Here is a 22,206-nt window from a genome sequence, read left to right as displayed (position 1 = left end):
TTTATGTTGCAAAATGCCCTGTGGTCTTCAGATGAAGGGCAGTATATTGATGATGAGGATGAAAATAAATAATAATAATAATAATAATAATAATAATAATAATAATAATTTCAAAATCAAGACTGCTATATTTAAATGATAGTGGCAGAGGGAGGAGATTAGCACTATTCTCAGGGAGCAACTTCAACAGGAAATCCTACTTGGTCTTACTGGATGATGAATATTGTTTAAAATAGAGACAGGGAACCATCCAAATGTTGTTGGACCTCTCCAATTCACATCAGCCCCAGTCAGCACAGCCAAGAGCCAGGAGGAACATTGCAGGATGTAGCTCAGCAACATCAGAAGGACCACCATTTCTTTGTTGCTGCATTAAAATTAGTTCGATCCTAGCAAGAGAGTAAGACGCAGGTGGCGCTGTGGGTTAAACCACAGAGCCTAGGACTTGCCAATCAGAAGCTCGGCGGTTTGAATCCCCGCGATGGGGTGAGCTCCCGTTGCTCGGTCCCTGCTCCTGCCAACCTAGCAGTTCAAAAGCAGGTCAAAGTACAAGTAGATAAATAGGTACTGCTCCGGCGGGAAGGTAAACAGCGTTTCCATGTGCTGCTCTGGTTTGCCAGAGGCGGCTTAGTTATGCTGGCCACATGACCCAGAAGCTGTACACCGGCTCCCTCGGCCAATAAAGCGAGATGAGTGCCGCAACCCCAGAGTAGGTCATGACTGGACCTAATGGTCAGGGGTTCCTTTACCTTAGCAAGAGAGTCAGAGTTAGGGAGCACGCCATAAACCCATCTCCATTCTCAGACTTTCCAATCCAACCAAGATAGAACACAACACTGGGAATCAGCAGATTGTCCTAGAAAGACCTTTGGAATTACTTTAATATCTACCTGGACACCTGGTTATTATCCTAATTCTTCAGTTTGATAATGACAGCACTGCAGCATCAGTGACAGCCCTGCCTGCAAACTGAATGGTTCAGTAGGAAATGAAAGGAGATCAGCAGAGACCAGCTGAAATGTCTTCGCAAAATTCAGCCACTTCCACTTTGAACTGTATTTGAACTTTGCGCCATGAGAGTTCACTCTCTGATTTTTCCACCAGGTAATCCACACACACACCCTATCCACCTCTCACGCTGTTTGTGACATCTATGCAACCGTCTCTCACACATCCCCTTGAGAGGTCTTATTCGTGGCTGGTTCAAGAGGTGTTGCTAACAATTACTCACAGATACAAATGGCCTTTAATAACCTGCACTCTAATTCCCTGGATTTCACCAGTATCTTTAGCAGAGAGCAGCAATCAATATTAATTAAGAGCACGTGGTCCTGGCCTGTCAAGCTGTTGCATCCCAAAGGAACATTAACACTGTTCCTCTTAATTATCCCGCTCTCCCTAGATAGCAAAAATCTAGGTCCACAAAGTGAACCAAAGGAGAAAGCAAGGAAATGGCTGGAATAAAGAATTGTGACCTTTGTAGTGAGGCAGCCAAGTTGCAGAGAAGGACGCAGAGGGCTGCTCTACCTCAAATGTTTATAACCAAAATAGAAATTTCAACAGATGCTAATTTTTCTTCCATGCATGAAAAGCTCCAGCTTTCAACATCCCCTCTTCTACACAGCCCTGTTCTCCTTTGCGCTGTTCACACTCCAGGTGTTACTGAGTCCAACAGCATCTGAAGGCCCAGAGGTGCTCCACATCTTCCTTCCCTTTCCCTTTCCCTTTCCCTTTCCCTTTCCCTTTCCCTTTCCCTTTCCCTTTCCCTTTCCCTTTCCCTTCCCCTTCCCCTTTCCCTTTCCCTTTCCCTTCCCCTTCCCCTTCCCCTTCCCCTTCCCCTTCCCCTTCCTATATTTGGATACTGCCCTATACCCATAGATCACAGGGCAGTTCACAACATAAAATCACCATACATAATACATATGGATCAGGACCACAATAGCTCAAGGACCGCCTCTTTCCATATGAACCTACCCGGACCCTGAGATCATCTTCTGAAGCCCTCCTTCGTGTGCCCCCTCCTCAAGAGGTCTGGAGGGTGGAAACATGAGAACTGGACTTCTCTGCAGTGGCTCCCCGTCTGTGGAATGCTCTCCTTTTTAACTAGGCCTTTGGTTGATCTGATTGACATCCTATGCCCTTTTAAAATGTGGCTTTTGGGGGAGGGGGTGTTATTGGGTTATTGTTCTTATTTTGATATTATATATTATGATCTTTTCTGTGAACTGCCCTGAGACCTGCAGGTACAGGGAGGATCAGGGGCGGATTTAGGTTTGATGAGGCCGTAAGCTACTGAAGGTAATGGGGCCCTTTATATATTCAGCTGTCCTTCGTCAACAACAAATTGTCGCTGTTTTTTATGTTGAATATATGGTAATGTGTGGACCTTATAGGTATCTAAAGCCATTTGCCACTGTTGCTGTATGTAGGTTTTATTTTATTTGTTTTTTTTAATCTTATAGTTTAAAAATGTACATCCAGGGTTGTTTTTTTCCTTTAAATTTTTTAGCTTATACATAAATCCAGCACTGGGTGGTATATAAATTCAATCAATAAAATAAAATAAAATAAAAACAAAGACAACCCAATAATCTCCCCATTGTCTCCCAAGACAGAAGGAGGTCAACAGATGCTTCCCCAGTGGAGGACTTTGGGGTCTCAATTTTCAGTGGTGCCCTGTGCAATGCTGAAATTCAGTGCCCCCCTCTCCGCCTCTTGCCTTCCATTCCACATCATAGTTGTGGCGCCCCCTCCAGCACCCCTTAAGCTCTGCACCCAGTGCGCCCAAACTGGTCTCGTTCCCCTAAGTCGGTCTCTGCCAATGTGACTGCATTTTTGCCATCTGAAGCAGCACTCTTGAGCTATAAAGCAAAACAGAAGGAACCTGGAACATTGAGATATAAAAAGTTACAGGCTTCCAGTGGGAAGGTTCAGTGGATTTGATATCCAGCTTTATCACTACCTGAAGGAGTCTCAAAGCAGCTAACATTCTCCTTTCCCTTCCTCCCCCACAACAAACACTCTGTATGCAGTATGCAGATGACACCCAGCTCTACCTCTCCTTTAAATCAGAACCAGTGAAGGCGGTGAAGGTCCTGTGTGAGTGCGTGGAGGCGGTTGGAGGTTGGATGGCGGCTAACAGATTGAGGTTGAATCCTGACAAGACAGAAGTACTGTTTTTGGGGGACAGGAGGCGGGCAGGTGTGGAGGATTCCCTGGTCCTGAATGGGGTAACTGTGCCCCTGAAGGACCAGCTGCGCAGCCTGGGAGTCATTTTGGACTCACAGCTGTCCATGGAGGCGCAGATTAACTCTGTGTCCAGGGCAGCTGTCTACCAGCTCCACCTGGTACGCAGGCTTAGACCCTACCTCCCTGCAGACTGTCTCGCCAGAGTGGTGCATGCTCTAGTTATCTCCCGCTTGGACTACTGCAATGCACTCTACGTGGGGCTACCTTTGAAGGTGACCCGGAAACTGCAATTAATCCAGAATGCGGCAGCTAGACTGGTAACTGGGAGTGGCCGCCGGGACCACATAACACCGGTTCTGAGAGATCTGCATTGGCTCCCAGTACGTTTCCGAGCACAATTCAAAGTGTTGGTGCTGACCTTTAAAGCCCTAAACGGCCTCGGTCCTGTATACCTGAAGGAGCGTCTCCACCCCCATCGTTCAGCCCGGACACTGAGATCCAGCGCCGAGGGCCTTCTGGCGGTTCCCTCATTGCGAGAAGTGAGGTTACAGGGAACCAGACAGAGGGCCTTCTCGGTAGTGGCGCCCGCCCTGTGGAACGCCCTCCCATCAGATGTCAAAGAGATAAAGAATTACCTGACGTTCAAAAGACATCTTAAGGCAGCCCTGTTTAGGGATGTTTTTAATACGTAATGCTGTATTGTTTTTAATACTGATTGGGAGCCGCCCAGAGTGGCTGGGGAAACTCAGCCAGATGGGCGGGGTATAAATAATAAATTATTATTATTATTATTATTCTGTGAGGTGAGTGAGGCTGAGAGACTTCAGAGAAGTGTGACTAGCCCAAGGTCGCCTAGCAGCTGCATGTGGAGGAGCGGGGAAGCGAACCCAGTTCCCCAGATTATGAGTCCACCGCTCTTAACCACTACACCACACAGTCCGTCCTGAAACCTTTGCAGGGAAAAAGGTGCATGACCCTAAATCATCATGAATGCACAATAAAAAGGCCCCAGGTTGAGGAAGGCTTCTCATTACTAAAACTGTCAGACTTTTCAGATATTGCATATGAACCTACAAAGCAAGGCAATCCCAAAACAGAGAGGTAAGTATTGTGCCCACCAAGTATGTACTGTGGCCTGTCACCATAGCCAAAGATTCACAGAGAACAGAACCTAAATTGATGGGTGAAGGATCTCTTGCTGGCAGGATATAAATTATTCCGGACACTTCCACTGTGTGTCTCTGCACCTGCACTGAGCAGACCAGTTTCCCTACATCTAAGTGGATTTCACTTACGAGAGCACACACAGTTTACAGACTAGTCAGAGAGAGAAATGGAAAACATTTCTAAGCACCAGCATCTCAAAAGTATGTGCAGGGATCAAGCAAATGAAAGTGAGGGAGGGAAACAGCATGGAACATGTCTATAATCTGTTCTGCCCAGACCAGTGAGCATGTCTGTTCTAACAGCCAGTGAATATACTGTATTAGCAGAAACAGAAGTTTAATGGAAGAACGATACAGAAATTAGAATTAATCTGGAACTTATTCCCAGTTCTTTAAAAAAAAAATCAAGAGTCTTGTGGCATCTCAAAGATTAACAAATGTTATTACAGCAAAAGCGTTCATGGACTAGAGTTTGTCCACAAAAGCTTACACCATAATAACGTTTGTTAGCCTTTAAGGTGCCACAGGGTTCGTTGTTATCTTCGCTGCAACAATCTACCATGGCTATTGCTCTGGGAACCATTCCCAGTATTTTACTCTTTTAAAAAATCATTTGAAGATGTTCTGATTAATTTCTTTTTAGAAAGAAAAAACACCTCCCCTCCCCTCTGCTCAGACAAGTATATGCAGAGCATTCAAAAAATCCATTATTAAAAACCAACATTGTTTATACCCCTTAAATTCAAAATAATGGCTGTCAGTAACCTTGAATAATCTAGAGAGAGCTGCTTGTTTAGGCTACTGGGTTGGCTCTGTTGGAGGTTCCTAATCTCTTGTTCCTATTATATGGGATCAAACTGCAAAAGAACAGGAGCTATCCAGTTCTCAAGGACAACCATCTTAAGCCCACATCTTAAGTACATAAAAGGGACCCATTAGCAGCTTAAAATTATTAGCTTTTTTAAAAAAGAAATAAATAAAAGCAGAGCCCCGCTCCCTCCCCCAACACCCACAAACACTTCGATCTCCTATGGTGGTGTGTTCAGCTTACAGAATTTCAGGCTCAACCATTCTTATCTGCTTTTAGTATTCTTCAATAAAGTCCCCTTTGGATAAGGGATGTAAACCAAGCAGATCTTGTCTGCTGTGGTTTGGCTAAAGCTAAAGGCAGCCTTTCTGGGGTTAAAAGTCTTCCCTCCACTTGTTGGTGGTTTTAGGTTTGAAAAGATGGCTCCCATTGGCTGATTTAAATTGTTAAGTCTGAGAAGGGAGCGGCAGCTAATAGCGCAGACAGGTCTGGAACATGACAGCTTCCACTTTTCCCAGGCACACCCCACCACCACCAAAAAAACCCCCCACACTTCTACATAAATACTCTTGTTACATGAAGGGGAAGTTCACCCGGACCCTGGTCCTTTACTAGAAGTGGAACCGGGGTCTTACCTTGAAGATCGGCTCCTGCCCTGTGTGCTTCTGCTCTTCAGAAGATTCAGCTTAGTCCCTGCCCCTCTCTGACTGCAGGCTGCTGCTTGTCTCAGGAGGAGGGAGACATCCCTCGCTTCAGGCAAAAATTCCCCACAATTCCATCTCTTGAGCTTCAGAATGATTCTGGTTCAGCATTACACATGCACAGAAATACATCCTCCTCGCAGCTGCTTCCTCACCGACACTCTCCTTGTGCCAGCTTGCCAGCTGCTGTGAAGGAGCAGATATGGAAATGCCAAACGCCCCCCTTTGCCCAGGCAGGTGTTGAAAAAGCGGGACTCACAAGGAAGCCTCTTCCTTATACGCTTTTGGAAAGAACCAGGCCAGAGTTTGCTGCGATGAGCGGCTCATACCCGACACACCTCACAAGCAATTTTTAAAAATCTTACTTAGGCATGATATTGCGGCAAATCAGAGAACTGAAGAGTTGGAAGGGACTCAAAGGGTCATCTAGTCCAAGTCTCCGCTGTGCAGGATCACAACTGAAGAATCCCTGGCAGCTTGCTACCCAACCTCTGTTTAAAAACCTCCAATGAAGGCAAGTCCACGCCCCCAATTCCAGTTTTGAGCCAATCCTGTAATCTCAGCAGAGAGAAGATTGGATTAGATCCTGAAAGAGAACTTGTATTCCAGGTTAAGATTTTTATTAGAGCTTTTCTTGATACAATAAGATACAGTGGTACCTCTGGTTACGTACTTAATTCGTTCCGGAGGTCCGTTCTTAACCTGAAACTGTTCTTAACCTGAAGCACCACTTTAACTAATGGGGCCTCCCACTGCCGCCACGCCACCGCCACACGATTTCTGTTCTCATCCTGAAGCAAAATTCTTAACCCAAGGTATTATTTCTGGGTTAGCGGAGTCTGTAACCTGAAGCGTATGTAACCCGAGGTACCACTGTATATAAAACTGATGTAAATAATTTTTTTTAAGCTTCAGAAAGTTCAACTAGAATACAGAGTCCTCTCTTAAAGGTAGTTCTTAGCCCTTATCACCCATAGAAGGTAGTAATCCCTCTCATTTCTCACCTGGGATCTTTGCTTTCTCCTCCCAGCCTCTCACCCTGAACAGGTATTCTGGAAGCAAGATGAAAGGGACAGTTCGTGTTGTGCACCCACTACTACTTTTACAACTGAATCCTGACAGGGCAAAGTTGGTGGTTTGCAGACCACCCTGAGTTGAAACAATAAGTACAATTCCTCCAGGTCTCCAAAACTGGAAACAAGAGGGTCATCTGCCAAACAAATTTCAAACGTCAACAACATTGCAAAGGGATTGCTGCCATGAGCAAACAACCCGTGTGTCTTGTGACCCAAGATAAGAGGAAGCCTTATCACCCTGAAATGCTCCTGTGCACTTTTCCATCTAGCAAGGGACAAAATCCTCCTGGGCAGGGACCCGTGTCACATCTGTATTGTCACTAAATAAATATGGTGATGGTGATAGCAGTCAACTGTCACGTAGCTCTTTCACACCAGTTCTCCTCAGCAAGGCGGTCTTCAGCATTTCCATATCTGAAAGAAAGCGTCTGGTGGCAATCCTCCCCTGCTCCTTTGACTGGCATACGCAGATTTTGAGATTAGAGACAGGGGAAAAAAATCACACCCCTCTTTGGAATCTCCTGCCTGAAGCAACTCCTTCAACGTGTTTCATGGCAAAGCCTGCCCTGCAATTTTTAGATTGGCAGATGACCTCGAGGAGGAGTCTGCACCTCTGAGGCTGCGTACCTTTAAGGTACATTTGAAGCACATTCTTTCCCTCAAGGAATTCTGGGCCCTGTACTTCACCCTTCACAGAGTTACAGTCCTCAGCAACTCTTAGCAAAATTGTTTTTTGGGGGGATGTGCTTCAATTGTGCTTTAAATGTATAGTGTTTACACAGCTAATTCAAATTCAGATAACAAATCTAAAGGAGAAAGAAGAGTTTCAAAACATAGCGCTTCTTATTTGGAGTCTGAGAAGCCAGCTACATCTCACACAGTCACAGTTGATGCTGCGATACATTTCAATTCAGAATATTTCTGTCATGGTATTGCCTTCCGACAAGATCCAAGTTCTCAGCAAGGCCCCAGGTAAAACAGGAAACTAAAAAATAAAATAAAAGCCTTGCATCAGAATAATTTCCTCTCCCATTCAAGTTAAAACCAATAGAACTGCCAAAGAAGTATTTCCTCTTTTTCCGGCCTCCTCCCCAGGTATATTTACAACAAAGACAGTTGAGCAATCTGTAAGACACCTTGTACTTTTCTGGAAGAAATTCAGAAGGGAAAACTGGGTTTTCCATTTGATATCCTCACCTGTGTGCCCGCAAGTACATATTCTCATGAGCAGTAAGAAACTATAAATAAGGCCCTATGCACATTGTACAGTGGTACCTTGGGTTACATGCGCTTCAGGTTGCATACGCTTCAGGTTACAGACTCCGCTAACCCAGAAATAGTACTTCGGGTTAAGAACCTTGCTTCAGGATGAGAAAAGAAATCACGCAGTGGTGGCGCGGCAGCGGCGGGAGGCCCCATTAGCTAAAGTGGTGCTTCAGGTCAAGAACAGTTTCAGGTTAAGAACGGACCTCCGGAACGAATTAAGTACATAACCAGAGGTACCACTGCAATGTCTGCTGCTAAGCATGCAGTTAGACAAAACTGAGATAACAACTCTGTAAACATCAGCACCTCATAATAAGTTCAAGTAATGAAGAACGAAGTGCAAATTCAAAGAGAAGGACACTGCCAGACATAAGCAACGTTGCTCGTGAAATACTTTTACCTGGGCTAGCAATCATTGGTGCATTTCTATGAGTGGAACAGTACAGCACACTCATCTGGGTCTGAAGGGGGGATGAACGGCCGGTCCAAAACTTAAGAGATGAAAAAGTGCAGGAAGCGGAGCGAAAGAAATAACTCCTGAGTGACTCATCCTTGAGTCTTCTGCTTAGTCACCTGTACATCTTCTCTCCAGCTCACCAGAGTGAGCGCAGATGCCCTGCCAATGCCCACCCACTTCTTCATTTTGACAAGGTTAGTTATTAAAAAGAGAGGGGGGAGAAACGAAGAGGGTTTGAGAGATCGGGGAAAGATGAATTTTAAAAAGCTGCAATAATAGAAGCAACCTTTCCAGAGCTGACAGCAGCCCATTTTGCCAGGGCTCCTCCCACACCCCAAGCCCCCGCGGTTTTATTTCTCAATTAAATCATGAATCAACTCGTTCGCTTGAGAGCATTGCATTTCCTAAATGTTGCCTGGTAATTTTGACCTCGTAGGAAGTTGCCATGGGGAAGAGGATGATGTCATTCGCAGGAAAAGCACAGAATTTACACATACAACAGGAACAGAGCTATTTATAAAAGAGCCTACTTCTCCATCCCCCCCCTTCCCCGCCCTGAATCCCTGCACCTCTTTCAGTGCAGGTGTCAGGGGGGAAATGGGCAGGCAGAGGTTCTTGACAGCCATGTCTCAGAAATGAACTTTGCTAACCTGTCAAGAAATGCTCCAAGTCCCTGAAATGCTGTCAGGTTTCAGGCATAATTCATTCCATACAGCTGGCTTTTTAGCTCTTCTGCTCAGAGGTGATTTCCAGCGAATCCCTAAATAGAGGTCAGGTGGTACTTGGCATACAGACACCAGCAGAGCATTCAGAATTACTTATTTATTTGCCACCAGTTAAATCTGTGCTCCTTGGGAGTGGTATTCTCAAGGTGAAGTCTAGAGACCTTGGGTGCTTCAAGACTGTTGCTGTTTTCAGGTGGGATTCAATCACATTTGGGCAAGGGCACAAGATATTGGGCATAATATTATGTTTGAGGACTGGGAAAGGTTGTGGACTGCTGGGTTGAATTTCACTTCATGCAATGCTTTGAAAAAAAATGTGATGAAAATGATATACAGATGGTACATGACCCCAGTCAAACTTGCAAAAATATACCACTTGTCTGATAATAAATGTTGGAAATGCAAAGAGAATGAAGGAACATTTTTTCACCTCTGGTGGACCTGCCCTAAAGTGAAGGCTTTCTGGGAGATGATATATAATGAGCTGAAAAAGGTATTTAAGTATACCTTTCCTAAGAAACCGGAGGCCTTCCTCTTGGGTATTGTCGGCCAGAGGGTGTTAAAAGAGGACCGTATTTTCTTTTTGTATGCAACAACGGCAGCAAGGATACTCGTAGCCAAGCATTGGAAAACCCAAGATTTACCCACACTGGAAGAATGGCAGACGCAACTGATAGAATATATGGAACTGGCTGAGATGACCGGCAGAATCCGAGACCTGGGAGAGGAGAAGGTTGAAGAAGATTGGAAGAAATTCAAGATTTATCTACAGAAACATTGTAATCTGGTTGAATGTTAAGAAGGATGCTAGATCATAAATAATTTGGCACCACTAAATTAGTTGGAGTTATGAGTTTGAGTAAGATTTAGGGGAATTTTTTTTTTCTTCTTTTGGATAATTATTGGATTATATTTAAAACTTTAGGGACTTGAAAATAGGGCATTTGAAATTAGAGAAGTAATAAGAGAAAGTAAGATATGAAGATTGGAAATAAGGCGATAAATTGCTGGGAAATATTATTGGGATGAAAGTGGGAGCGAGAGATGTGAGGGAGTCCAAAAAAGTTATGAAACTATGTTAAAACATATGTGATATTGTCTGTTTTGGTGTATTGTATTTTAAAAATGCTAATAAAAATATTATTTAAAAAAAAAAATCACATTTGGGCAAATTCATGTTACCCAGTTAAAGCTGATTTGGAGGTCTTGTACAACCAAGGCACTGCCCTAAAACTTCAGGGGGTTTTGATAAGGAAAGGGATGGGCAATGGAACGTGTCAGATAATTCATGCCTGACTCTACAATTCAACTCCAGCTGAAGAGGCCAGGAAGAATTCTGACTGAGACAAACAAGAGCTTGTCCTAGTCGCTGATTACTGTTTACAATAAAGGGCTTACTCTCATGGATAGAGTACTTACCTTATGATGGTTACTCGGTACAAGCAATTATCACCTTTCAAGATCAAAATTTGGCCAACTTATCCACAGATCAAAGGGACGCAGGTGGTGCTGTGGGTTAAACCACAGAGCCTAGGACTTGCCGATCAGAAGGTTGGCGGTTCGAATCCCCGCAACGGGGTGAGCTCCCGTTGCTCGGTCCCTGCTCCTGCCCACCTAGCAGTTCGAAAGCATGTCAAAGTGCAAGTAGATAAATAGGTACCACTCTGGTGGGAAGGTAAACGGCGTTTCTGTGCACTGCTCTGGTTCGCCAGAAGCAGCTTAGTCATGCCGGCCACATGACCCGGAAGCTGCACTCCGGCTCCCTTGGCCAATAAAGCGAGATGAGCGCTGCAACCCTAGAGTTGGTCACGACTGGACCTAATGGTCATGGGTCCCTTTACCCTTTACCTTTTTATCCACAGATCAAGACATCTATTCTTAAAGGAAAGGATAGCAATATATACGATTCTTTGAAAATAGGGTACCATTGACCCCTCTTTGATGCCAAGTGTGATAAGCCAATGGTAGAAGAGGACCAGGAAAAATCCAAAAAGGAGAACTGACCCCAAAAGGTCTGGTCTGATCATCATAAACAAGAGACCCCAAAATTTAAAAAAGGCTGTGTGAACTGTTGGCAGAACTCCGTATAAGCATCTTAAATCTTGATTTTCAGCTCTCAAAGAAGGTGTACCTTCTATTGTCATGCCTCTTTAAAATCCACCACGCCAGTTATAGCCAGAGATATTAGCTGCAAGAACAGGAACAAATCACTCACTTTCATAATCTTCCTGGTTTAAGGTGTTTTGCTGACACTTGCTTTCAATGACTGAAAACATTGTTCAAACGTTATCTGCCTATTTCACAGGAAAATCCTCTGTAAATATATTAGAAACACGTTACGGCTTATTGCACAAGAGGTTCTTGAAAAATGGCATGTGACATTTTGCTGGGTGTCCAATGTTAATCTGTTTTAAGCTATCCTCATATAGCCTAGTCCTTGCTGTACCTTCCATTCATTTAGCAAATTTCATAACCTGGCCTTCAGTTCTTAAGAACTCCGGGGGGACTTAACAGGAAAACAAATGAAATCAAATACAAAAGCAGCAAAGGCAATGTAATAATACTGAAACAGATGAAGTAACAAAATCACATTAAAAGCAAATTCCATAGGTTTGGACAAATGAAAAGGTCTTTGCCTGATGCCATAAAGACTTTTAAGACTTAGTGCTAGGCAACCTAACCTGGGGAGATAATTTAAGATGGGGTGGACATGTCCAAAAAGACCCTGTCCCTAGACACCATTCTCTCACCTCAGCAGAGCCCCCTATCCTTGCAGGAAGATAGGGAGGCGGTCTGAAATATCTTTCCTCCCAACTCCAAAAACCTCCAAAGATTCACATGCCTTCTGCATCAGGGAATATTCTGGTGCTAGCTAGTTGGTAAGGGTTAGGAGTTTGATGGGGGCTATCCTAACGAAGATTTAGAACTTTGCTATGCTCTGCCTCCACAGGTGGGAGGAGGAGGAGGACGAGGAGGAGGAGGAGGAGGAGGAGGAGGAGGAGGAGGAGGAGGAGGAGGAGGAGAAGAAGAAGAAGAAGAAGAAGAAGAAGAAGAAGAAGAAGAAGAAGAAGAAGAAGAAGAAGAAGAAGAATAGTAGTAGTAGTAGTAGTAGTAGTTTGGATTTGATACCCCGCCTTTCACTCCCCTTCAGGAGTCTCCAAGCGGCTAACATTCTCCTTTCCCTTCCTCCCCCACAACAAACGCTCTGTGAGGTGAGTGAGGCTGAGAGACTTCAAGAAGTGTGACTGGCCCAAGGTCACCCAGCAGATGCATGTGGAGGAGCGGAGAAGCGAACCCAGTTCACCAGATTACGAGTGTACCGCTCTTAACCACTACACCACACTGGCTCTGTGGAGGTGCCAATGTTTCTGAACACCAGTTGCTGGAAATCACAGGAGGGGAGAGTACCCTTGGCTCACATCCTGCTTGTGGGTTTTTCACAGGCATCTGGTTGGCTACTGTGAGAACAAGATGCTGGACTAGATGGGCCGCTGGCCTGATCTGTCAGGCTCTTCTTAGACCACACTGCGACAGTGCACCCATGCACTTTCCTTGTGTGTGCATATACAGAACAATAGAGTACTTGCCCACAAACAGGTAAGTGCATAGAAAATTAGTTTAGTGTGTGAAAAATGCAATGCTGAGTCCAAAGTGAAAATGTAGACAATTCTTGCTTGTCAAGTTTGTATTTCAGCCAGTATGAACCTTCTTATAACCCACCTAGGTGCTAGGTCACTCATATGCTTGCAGTTTTAGTGCCACAGCACAACCACAGAAAAAGCCAAACTGATAATTTGCCCTGCACTCACAATGGAATGATAGCAAATAATACCAGATGTAGATAAATTAGTTCCCCAGTCCCCTTACTAATTAACCATCTATATGCATGATTTCAATTTAACTTATTCAAAGTGTTAAGCACCCAGAAACATTATTCAGCCCCCAACTGCCCAAGCAGAGAACGATGACTTCCTCTCTGACCTTCTGAATCTCACCTCAGTGACTCCACCTGCTACAGAACGGATCCTGTAGTTTATGAACCTGATTTATTGCTTCAGGTCCCATCTCATAGCATTTACAAGCCTACAAAGAGAAAATCCACAGAGCCAGGAAAGTGACAGCACTGATGTACATACCTTAGGCATTCCGAGTATTTTCCTCACTTCTGATTTAACTCTTCCTGCTTCTGAGAGGCCCAAGGGTGACTCCAGTTTGTTTGTTTGTTTGTTTGTTTGTTTGTTTGTTTTGCATTTATATCCCACCTTTTTCTTGAAAGAGCTCAAGCTGGCGTAGGTGGTTCTCTCCCTCATTTAATCCCCACAACAACCCTGTGAGGTAGGCTAGGCAGCGAATGGCCCAAGGTCGCCCAGTGAGCTTCATGGCGGAGTGAGGATTTGAGGTCCTGCAGTTTGAAAGCACATCAAAATGCAAGTAGGTAAATGGGTACCGCTCTGGTGGGAAGTTAAACGGTGTTTCTGTGCGCTGCTCTGGTTTGCCAGAAGTGGCTTAGTCATGCTGGCCACATGACCCGGAAGCTGTACACCGGCTCCCTCGGCCAACAAAGCAAGTTGAGCGCCGCAACCCCAGAGTCGTCCGTGACTGGACCTAACGTTCAGGGGTCCCTTTACATTTACCAACAGTCTACTGCACCACAGAGACTCTCACTGGGTAATAAGGGAGAATCTTCCCGACAGCCCCAGATGCTCCCCAAGTGCTTGGGGAATTAAGAAATGATTCAATTTAAGAAAGTTTTGGAAGCTGAACTGAAAGGTGAAATGAGAGCAGGGCCTTTGAAATGGCCTACTAATAGTCAGCACCTAGAGATCAGACTGAGGAGGTAGACCGGTAACCTCATTGAAACATGATGCCCACAAAGGTGAGATGCACAATATATATCTGGTTCAATTAGTCTATATTTTTATAAGTTTGCATAAAGGTAAAGGTAAAGGGACCCCTGACCATTAGTGACAGACTCTGGGGTTGCGGTGCTCATCTCACTTTATTGGCCGAGGGAGCCGGCGTACAGCTTCCGGGTCATGTGGCCAGCATGACTAAGCCGCTTCTGGCGAACCAGAGCAGTGCACGGAAACGCCGTTTACCTTCCCACCAGAGTGGATCTACTTGCACTTGATGTGCTTTTGAACTGCTAGTTTGGCAGGAGCAGGGACCGAGCAATGGGAGCTCACCCCATCGCAGGGATTCGAACCGCCAGCCTTCTGATCGGCAAGTCCTAGGCTCTGTGGTTTAACCCACAGCGCTACCCACATCCCATATATAAGTTTGCATAGGCACCTATAAATTAACACATCTCTTTTGTCCTTTGCAGGGATGTAATACACTTCCTCTTTTTTTTTTTTTTTTCTTTTTTTTGGGTGATGCAGAAGTGGCCAGCCTCCTCCAGTCCAATCTTGGCACAAGGCATTCAGCACTTGGCAAAAGATGCTCAAGGGCGAGAGAGAAGGCGGATAGGCAGGAGTCCTTCCACAGAATAGCATTTTCTAGCCACTGTTGTCAGTGCAGCCTGCTGCGAGACTGTGTTCTGTACCCTGCACTGTTCAACTCTCCCCAGTACTCACTGCCTAGGGCTAAATGATAGCCTAACTTTCAATAATGAACAACCTAGGTTAGGTAACTGGCTGAAAAAACAACAGCGCTGAACCTACTGGAAGCGTTAGTCCGTGCAGGCACCATTGGGGAATTTCCCCACGACGGCAGCATGCAGCACTGCACATCAAACATGAGAATTTCGCCAAAGGCTATTCTGGAATATTTATTATTAGGGAAATCAGATACAAGACTAGAGACAGATATAGAAATGTCAGGCTTTTTTACACAAGCAAGTACAGAGAAACCTTGTCAGGAGGTGTTGTTTTTTAAGAAAAGATTTATAATTTGTGAGAGCTCAGCCATTAATAAAGAATTTTGAGAATTTCTGCACTTACTGGTGAGCATATATTTAATTGTTTTAATTATGCTTATTAATGTTTAAGGCTACTTAAACTGTAAAATATCTATAAACAGATAGTGGTGAAATGTCTACTTCCAGACAGTATAATCCAGGACTTGTTTACTTTAAAATGTATGACTCATCTCCACTCAAAAAAAACAGCCAATGGTTGCTACATGAGAAGCCACACAGTCTCAGATGGGCCAATCTTCCATTGAGGAATGTTGTGCAGATACAGTGGTACCTCAGGTTAAGAACATTATTTTTTCTGAAGGTCCGTTCTTAACCTGAAACTGTTCTTAACCTGAGGTACCACTTTAGCTAATGGGGCCTCCTGCTGCCGATGCATGATTTCTGTTCTCATCCTGAAATAAAGTTCTTAACCCGAGGTACTATTTCTGGGTTAACGGAGTCTGTAACCTGAAGCGTTGAAGCATCTGTAACCTGAAGCCGAGTTACCACTGTATAAATTAACAAGTTGACAAAAGTCAAATGATATTTTTTAAAATTAATATTGTTAGTGGAAAAGTTACAAGCCTTTGGCAGTTGTATATCTGAACACTGTGCTTGAATCAGTAGTGCTTATTATTGGGGGCAGGGTTCTGGCCCTCCAGATGTTGTTGGACTCTAGCTCCCATCGTTCCTGACCATTGGCCATGCTGTCAGGGCATGATGGGAACAAGAGTCCAATCACATCTGGAGAACTACAGGTTCCCCGCCCCAGACTTATGTACATGCCATAGGACTGCAGCTAAGGATTACAGTCCAGCAATTATGTCATATGGCGGTCTCGCTACAGTTCCATAAATTGACACTGTATACAGCTGTATACAAAGATGAATAGCTTCATCGTGGTCCCTAGCCAGTATTTCTTACCCTCTAGGATGACTGCGCAAGCCAATGTTTGGAAATGTAAGTACCCTAGTTATGCTCACCGGCAAACTGAGATTGGCAGCATCGTGTGTAAGAGAGAGACCCAAGATGCATTATGTGTGTCAGCTGAGTGAGCCAAACACAAAGTTTTTGTGCAAGACCAGCTGCAGTACTATGCAAGAGATGTGGGTGAGGATACCATTTTGTTGTTTGTGTTGTAGCAGTCACACACACACACACACACACACACACACCATTCCACATTCAGAATTCTGTTCATGAACCACCAGTCAGAAGAGCACCTCTTACTGATGTGACACCTCAGGCTGTCACACTAACACCTTTGATGGGTAGGCAGAACTTGGAAAGCCTGCAGGCCCATTAACAAACCTGTTTTCTTTAGCTACCTTCTGTAGTAAGGAATCTAATTCCCAAAATCTGATCAGCCTAATTTGCATGTTTGCTCATTAGGTGTCAGGACTGGTTCAACTGCAGGTCAGTATGGAGTCTCAGAGATGAGCATTAATAAAGTTAATTCTTTATTCAAGGAAACAGAATACAAACAGGGAAACCTACAGGCGAGATTGGCTCCCAGTAAAGCAGTTTCCAGAACTGACAATCTGTGCCTCCCACTTCCCTCTATTCCTACTCTTCCTCATCTGGATGTTTTCCAGGCAGCCTTAAACTCCATTGGGGAGGAGCTCCCTGTGCTCTTTGTTCTGCTACATGCAAGGCCCTCCGTGCCCCTGGAGACAAGGGAGGAGGGGAGCTTAATACATTAGGACCAGCAGGCTGCTGTGAAGTTGCTGCAGCCTCTGCCCCCTCTTCCTCCTCAGCTGCCTGTCCTGTGTCTGCCCTGCTTTCTGCCTTTGGTTCCTTTCTCTCTCTGAAGCCTGTTGCTTGTTCAACATCCAAGCATTCTGCTCCTGCCCGCTTCCTCCTCTGACCTGTCTTCAGTGTCCCACCACCACTGCCTTGGCTCTGATCCTTCCTCCTCTGAGGCTTCCCTGCTGGGTTCTCCAGCTGGAGCCTCCCACCACTCATCATTTAGCCAGTCCCTGACATCATGCAAACCATGCACTGGGTTGGGAAGGGGTTATTTCCCATGATTTGCATAATATGCAAATGAGCAGTGTATGGCATCTTTGGGCAGCTGCTTTGTTGTTTAGTCGTTTAGTCGTGTCCAACTCTTCGTGACCCCATGGACCAGAGCGCGCCAGGCACTCCTGTCTTCCTCTCCCTCTCGCAGTTTGGTCAGACTCATGTTTGTGTTATCATAAAGCACCAATGCTGCTGCAAGCAAAGGCTCTAGCAGCTCAGTCAGCTAAGGCAGCTGCTTGTGGCTGGAAAGCCAGACAGGATGTTTGTGACTGTTGCCATGGAAACAAAGGGGCAGTCCATTCTGTACTGAGCACCGGATGTTAGCTCAGTGTGTGTGTGTCATATGACCCGTACTGGAAGTACATGGGTGGAGTTTATTCTTACTGCTGTGGAGTGCAGACATGTTTCTCTGTACTGATATGAAAGACAGGAATAAAAAATGTAAATAGATTTCTGTCTGCTTCTTTCCCCTCCCTGGGGGACACCAAAGGGGAGAGAGGAAGAACGGTGTGTTCCTCTCACACATCTGAGAAGAATCGCCGAGACCTCGGCTGCTTATCAGCAGTGTAGCAGCGGGGAGGTCGCCAAGGAATATCTGCCGGTGCCAACGCTGTAGCACATTCCTCTGACCGAGGCAGAATTCCAACAGTTTGTAGCTTCGAGAACACTGTCCAAACATCTCGTCCTCTGTCGTCCCCTTCTTCTTGTGCCCTCCATCTTTCCCAACATCAGGGTCTTTTCCAGGGAGTCTTCTCTTCTCATGAGGTGGCCAAAGTATTGGAGCCTCAGCTTCACGATCTGTCCTTCCAGTGAGCACTCAGGGCTGATTTCCTTAAGAATGGATGCATTTGATCTTCTTGCAGTCCATGGGACTCTCAAGAGTCTCCTCCAGCACCATAATTCAAAAGCATCAATTCTTCAGTGATCAGCCTTCTTTATGGTCCAGCTCTCACTTCCATACATCACTACTGGGGCAGCTGCTAGGGCCCGAATATTGTGGCAGGGCCCATTGTTGATGCCTTACTTGGCCTCATCTTGACTTTTTTTTCCTGGCCCAACATTCCACAAGCGCAAGGCAGCTGGATGTAGCCACCCTTTTAATTTTGCACAATGCTTCTGGCCTAACGGGGAATTAGCAGGGCTGTTGAAGCCAGCCACCCAAGACTGCTTGGAATGCTTCGCAGGAACATGCTACTTCCTAGGGAAGAGACTGCAGCATGTTTGCTCTTCCCTGGGATTTGTAGGTTAGGGTGGTGTGGCAGCTAAACTAAAGTTTGGCTTGATGTATTTATCCCAGTCCAGGAACATGAGTAATTTCCTTGATCACAATCTGTAAACAAACTTTGGTTACAGATCATGGTTAATGAGAAACCTTCATCATGATCCCAGGTCTGGACGACACACTAAGCCAAACTTGGTTTACCTGACACATTGCACTGAACTAAAAAGTCAGGGGAGGAGCGAAGTAGCTGCGATCTTCACCTAGGGAGCCAGCAGGCTTCTGCTAGGGCTAAACCATGGTTTGCAAACATAATGAATAACTGGTCTTTGTTTAGCATCAATAGCAGGTTTCCTCCTGGGACAAAGAGCAGCCACTAGCAGCTCAAGACTGTCAGGAGGGACAAAAGGTTAAAAACCTTCTCTCCCTCCCCCAATAGGTATTATCTCCCTCTTGTGGTTGCCTTCAGCTGATTAACATTCTGTGTCCTTTTAAATGCGTTGAGGGGGGTTATTGTTTTGTTCTTGTCCTTGTCTTCTATTATGTATCTTGTATTTTTATGCTGTGAACTGCCCTGAGCTCTTTGGTGGTATACAAATTTAATTAATAATAAGAAATCGTACAGAAAAAGTAAGCAGCCAACTGCTGATCAGGCAATTAAAACCATGTCTAGTCTGAGCCCGACATTGCTTTTCTTAATCTCACAACTGTCTAATAACAAAAACAAAAAACCTATACCCTTCAGTACTATTAACAAATGCTAGTCTGATATTGACTTAGTCTACATAGAGGTGTTACTTTACAGTCTTTTATAGATCAGATCAGCGGCGTAGCTAGCCGCTTGGGTGCCCGGTGTGGCGCACGTGTCCTGCAGATGGGGGAGGGGCGAGCTGCCCATGGGGGGGGGCATGGCAAGCCAAGTCAGGGCGCACTGCATGGAGCTTCTCCACAGCCGCCCCCTCAGCTGTAGGGCAGGCTGAGGCGGTGGGCAGACGCAAGCCCCATGCTACTGAAAAAAGCAGCGCGGAGCTTGCAGGCAGTCCGTCCACCGCCTCCCCCTCAGGAGAGACACGTGGCTCAGGTACACTGCAGGCCCCGTGGTGTGACACCCAGTGCCCCCCACCTCACCTAGCTGCCAGTGGTGAAGGAAGAGAGGTGCAGTGGGTGTGGGAGTTATTTTTTCGGAAAAAAATGTATCATGAGCCCAATTTTTATTTATTTATTTTAAAAACACATATTTTTGCCATTTTGTCACACACACATACACACACACCATGATGACACCCAGGGCGACCCACACTCACCGCACCCCTCTTCCTACGCCACTGGATCAGATATAGATCATTTCACAATACTGAGTATCATAATCTTACAGATCACAGGTTCTTAAGGTTTCCCACCTTCAGTATCATCTTTTAATCCAAGTGTTTATTCACCAATTCTTTCCTTTCACAACAAAGTATGTACTGTTATAATCTTGTGGGTGTTGCCTACAATATGAACACAAAAGGAAAGCCAGTTGTGGTTGCTGTCCTTTTACTGGGTGAACTCACACAGGGGTGTGGAGGGCCTAGGAACCCAGACAGAGCAAAAGCAACAGAGCAGGCTGGCCTCCGTGACCTCAACTGTAGCTCATGATTCCAGCAGAACTGAAGATAGACCTCCATACATGCAAGAATTTATCACAGGTGATACCAACACAGAGACAGACCTTATCTGCACCTTATGTAACACACTCTGCTCTGCAATACAGCAGGTGCCAATGACTGTTTTTGGCACCTATTAGAAAGAGTTCTTTGCCCAGGTGTTTCCCAGTCATTGCTGCCAGGTGTGACTTCCTTTGGGGTTGTAGTGACATTTTGCTGCAGTGACACCTCTTTTACTGGTTTTATGTTTACTGTTGTTTTTTCCATAAATCACTAAAAACAGAAGTCCAAAGTAGGGAGATAAATAAAAGTCCAGCAAGCTGCATTTGCTGCAGGACCAAACAATACTGCATGTGGGAGACTGAATGTTCAACTGCTCCTTTCCTTTTTCCTTTTTTTCCCTCTTTCCTTTCCTTTCCTTTTTCCTTTCCTTTTTCCTTTCCTTTCGATGGCCACAGTTGTGGCTCCCTGTTAAGGAAGAGTCAGCTGAATTGCATTCTGCCATTATAATGAGAAAATAGGTTCACAGTGGAAATCAGTTTTATGGCTTATAGTTAGAAAGTGGTTCAGTGGACTTATGTGATACAGTGGTACCTCTGGTTACCAATGCTTCTGGTTATGAACGCTTCAGGTTACAAGCTCCGTTAACCCAGAAGTAGCTGCTTCTGGTTGAGAACTTTGGCCCAGGATGCAAATGGAAATCGTGCACCAGAGGCGCATGCACCATTAGCAAAAGTGTGCCTCAGGATAGGAACGGTTTCAGCTTAAGAACAGACCTCTGGAACGAATTAAGTTCGTAACCAGAAGTGCCACTGTACTTTGCTGTATAGCCGAGCTAAGCATGAGGATCATTCATGCTGAATTTAGGGTAGAACAGATAAGAAATGACTTATTTTGAACAAGTTGATGGAGTGACTTTGGAAAGTTGACAGGTGGTGCACATTTTTCTACCTGCAGCGAGTTGGGGAAAAGATTTTGCCATTCATACTGCATCCTTTGGGAAATCATTGAGCTAGGGAGATGTCTAGCATGTACTGTTAGCCACAACTTGTGTAACATGGCTGTAATTTTTATTTTAAAAGCATTTTTGTGGCCAGTGTTATTCAATGGGAGACAGATCAGGTGTCAGCCTTGAAATTTCTACAATTCAGGTAAGCCAAGACGTTCCACTGAGTGAAAGGAGACAAGAAACCACAGACAAATAAAATAAATAGTTTAAGGGGTACACAGAGAATATCCCTGAGGTGAACAGCAGCTGGATTTCTGTATAAACAACATATGAAGGTGCATGAGAATATTCACGGTGGGGTGGAGAGAGTCTTACAGCACACTCTTAGCCATATCTACTCAGAAGTTAGTTAGAGCCAGCGTGGTGTAGTGGTTAAGAGCGGTGGACTCGTAATCTGGTGAACCGGGTTCGCTTCCCCGCTCCTCCACATGCAGCTGCTGGGTGACCTTGGGCTAGTCACACTTCTCTGAAGTCTCTCAGCCTCACTCACCTCACGGAGTGTTTGTTGTGGGGGAGGAAGGGAAAGGAGAATGTTAGCCGCTTTGAGACTTCTTACAGTAGTGATAAAGCGGGATATCAAATCCAAACTCCTCCTCCTATTGAATTCAATGAGGCATACTTCCAGTTAATTGCAGCCTTAGAGGGAACCTGTGTTTAATAATAATAATTTTATTTATAACCCCGCCCATCTGGCTGAGTTTCCCCAGCTACTCTGGGTGGCTTACAACGTATCTAAAAAACGTAGTAAAACCATCAATCCATAAAAACTTCCCTAAACAGGGCTGCCTTCAGATGTTTTATTAAAGTCAGATAGTTGTTTAATAAGAAGCAAGTTAGTTGCTGAATTTCCTTTTTCTGCTGCAACTTTTAAGGCTAGTCTTGCCAATTGACCTGCTTGGCCTTCTCCTCCTGTGCCTTTAATGACCACACAATGTGCAGTGGGCTGGGGTGATTATAGGGCATGGGAACCAACATGAGCAGCTGCTCATGTTACCCAATGAACTGGCTGTTATAGGCACTAAA

At 45.1% G+C, this 22,206-nt stretch overlaps 1 protein-coding gene across 1 annotated transcript in view; it reads right to left on the bottom strand.

Annotated features, from left to right (window-relative positions):
• Positions 1–6,131, bottom strand: part of LOC309355679 (serine/threonine-protein kinase PAK 6-like) — a 46,816-nt gene extending 40,685 nt beyond the window's left edge. The window contains exon 1 of the mRNA XM_081886681.1: positions 5,799–6,131. The gene's annotated coding sequence lies outside the window, so the exon portion shown is untranslated. The remainder of the gene's footprint in view (positions 1–5,798) is intronic.
• Positions 6,132–22,206: the final 16,075 nt, after the last annotated feature.

The sequence above is a fragment of the Podarcis melisellensis genome (genome assembly GCF_964234715.1).
Source record: "Podarcis melisellensis genome assembly, chromosome: 1".
NCBI classification, from domain to species: Eukaryota; Metazoa; Chordata; class Lepidosauria; order Squamata; family Lacertidae; genus Podarcis; species Podarcis melisellensis.
This window is presented reverse-complemented; position numbering and strand designations above follow the sequence as displayed.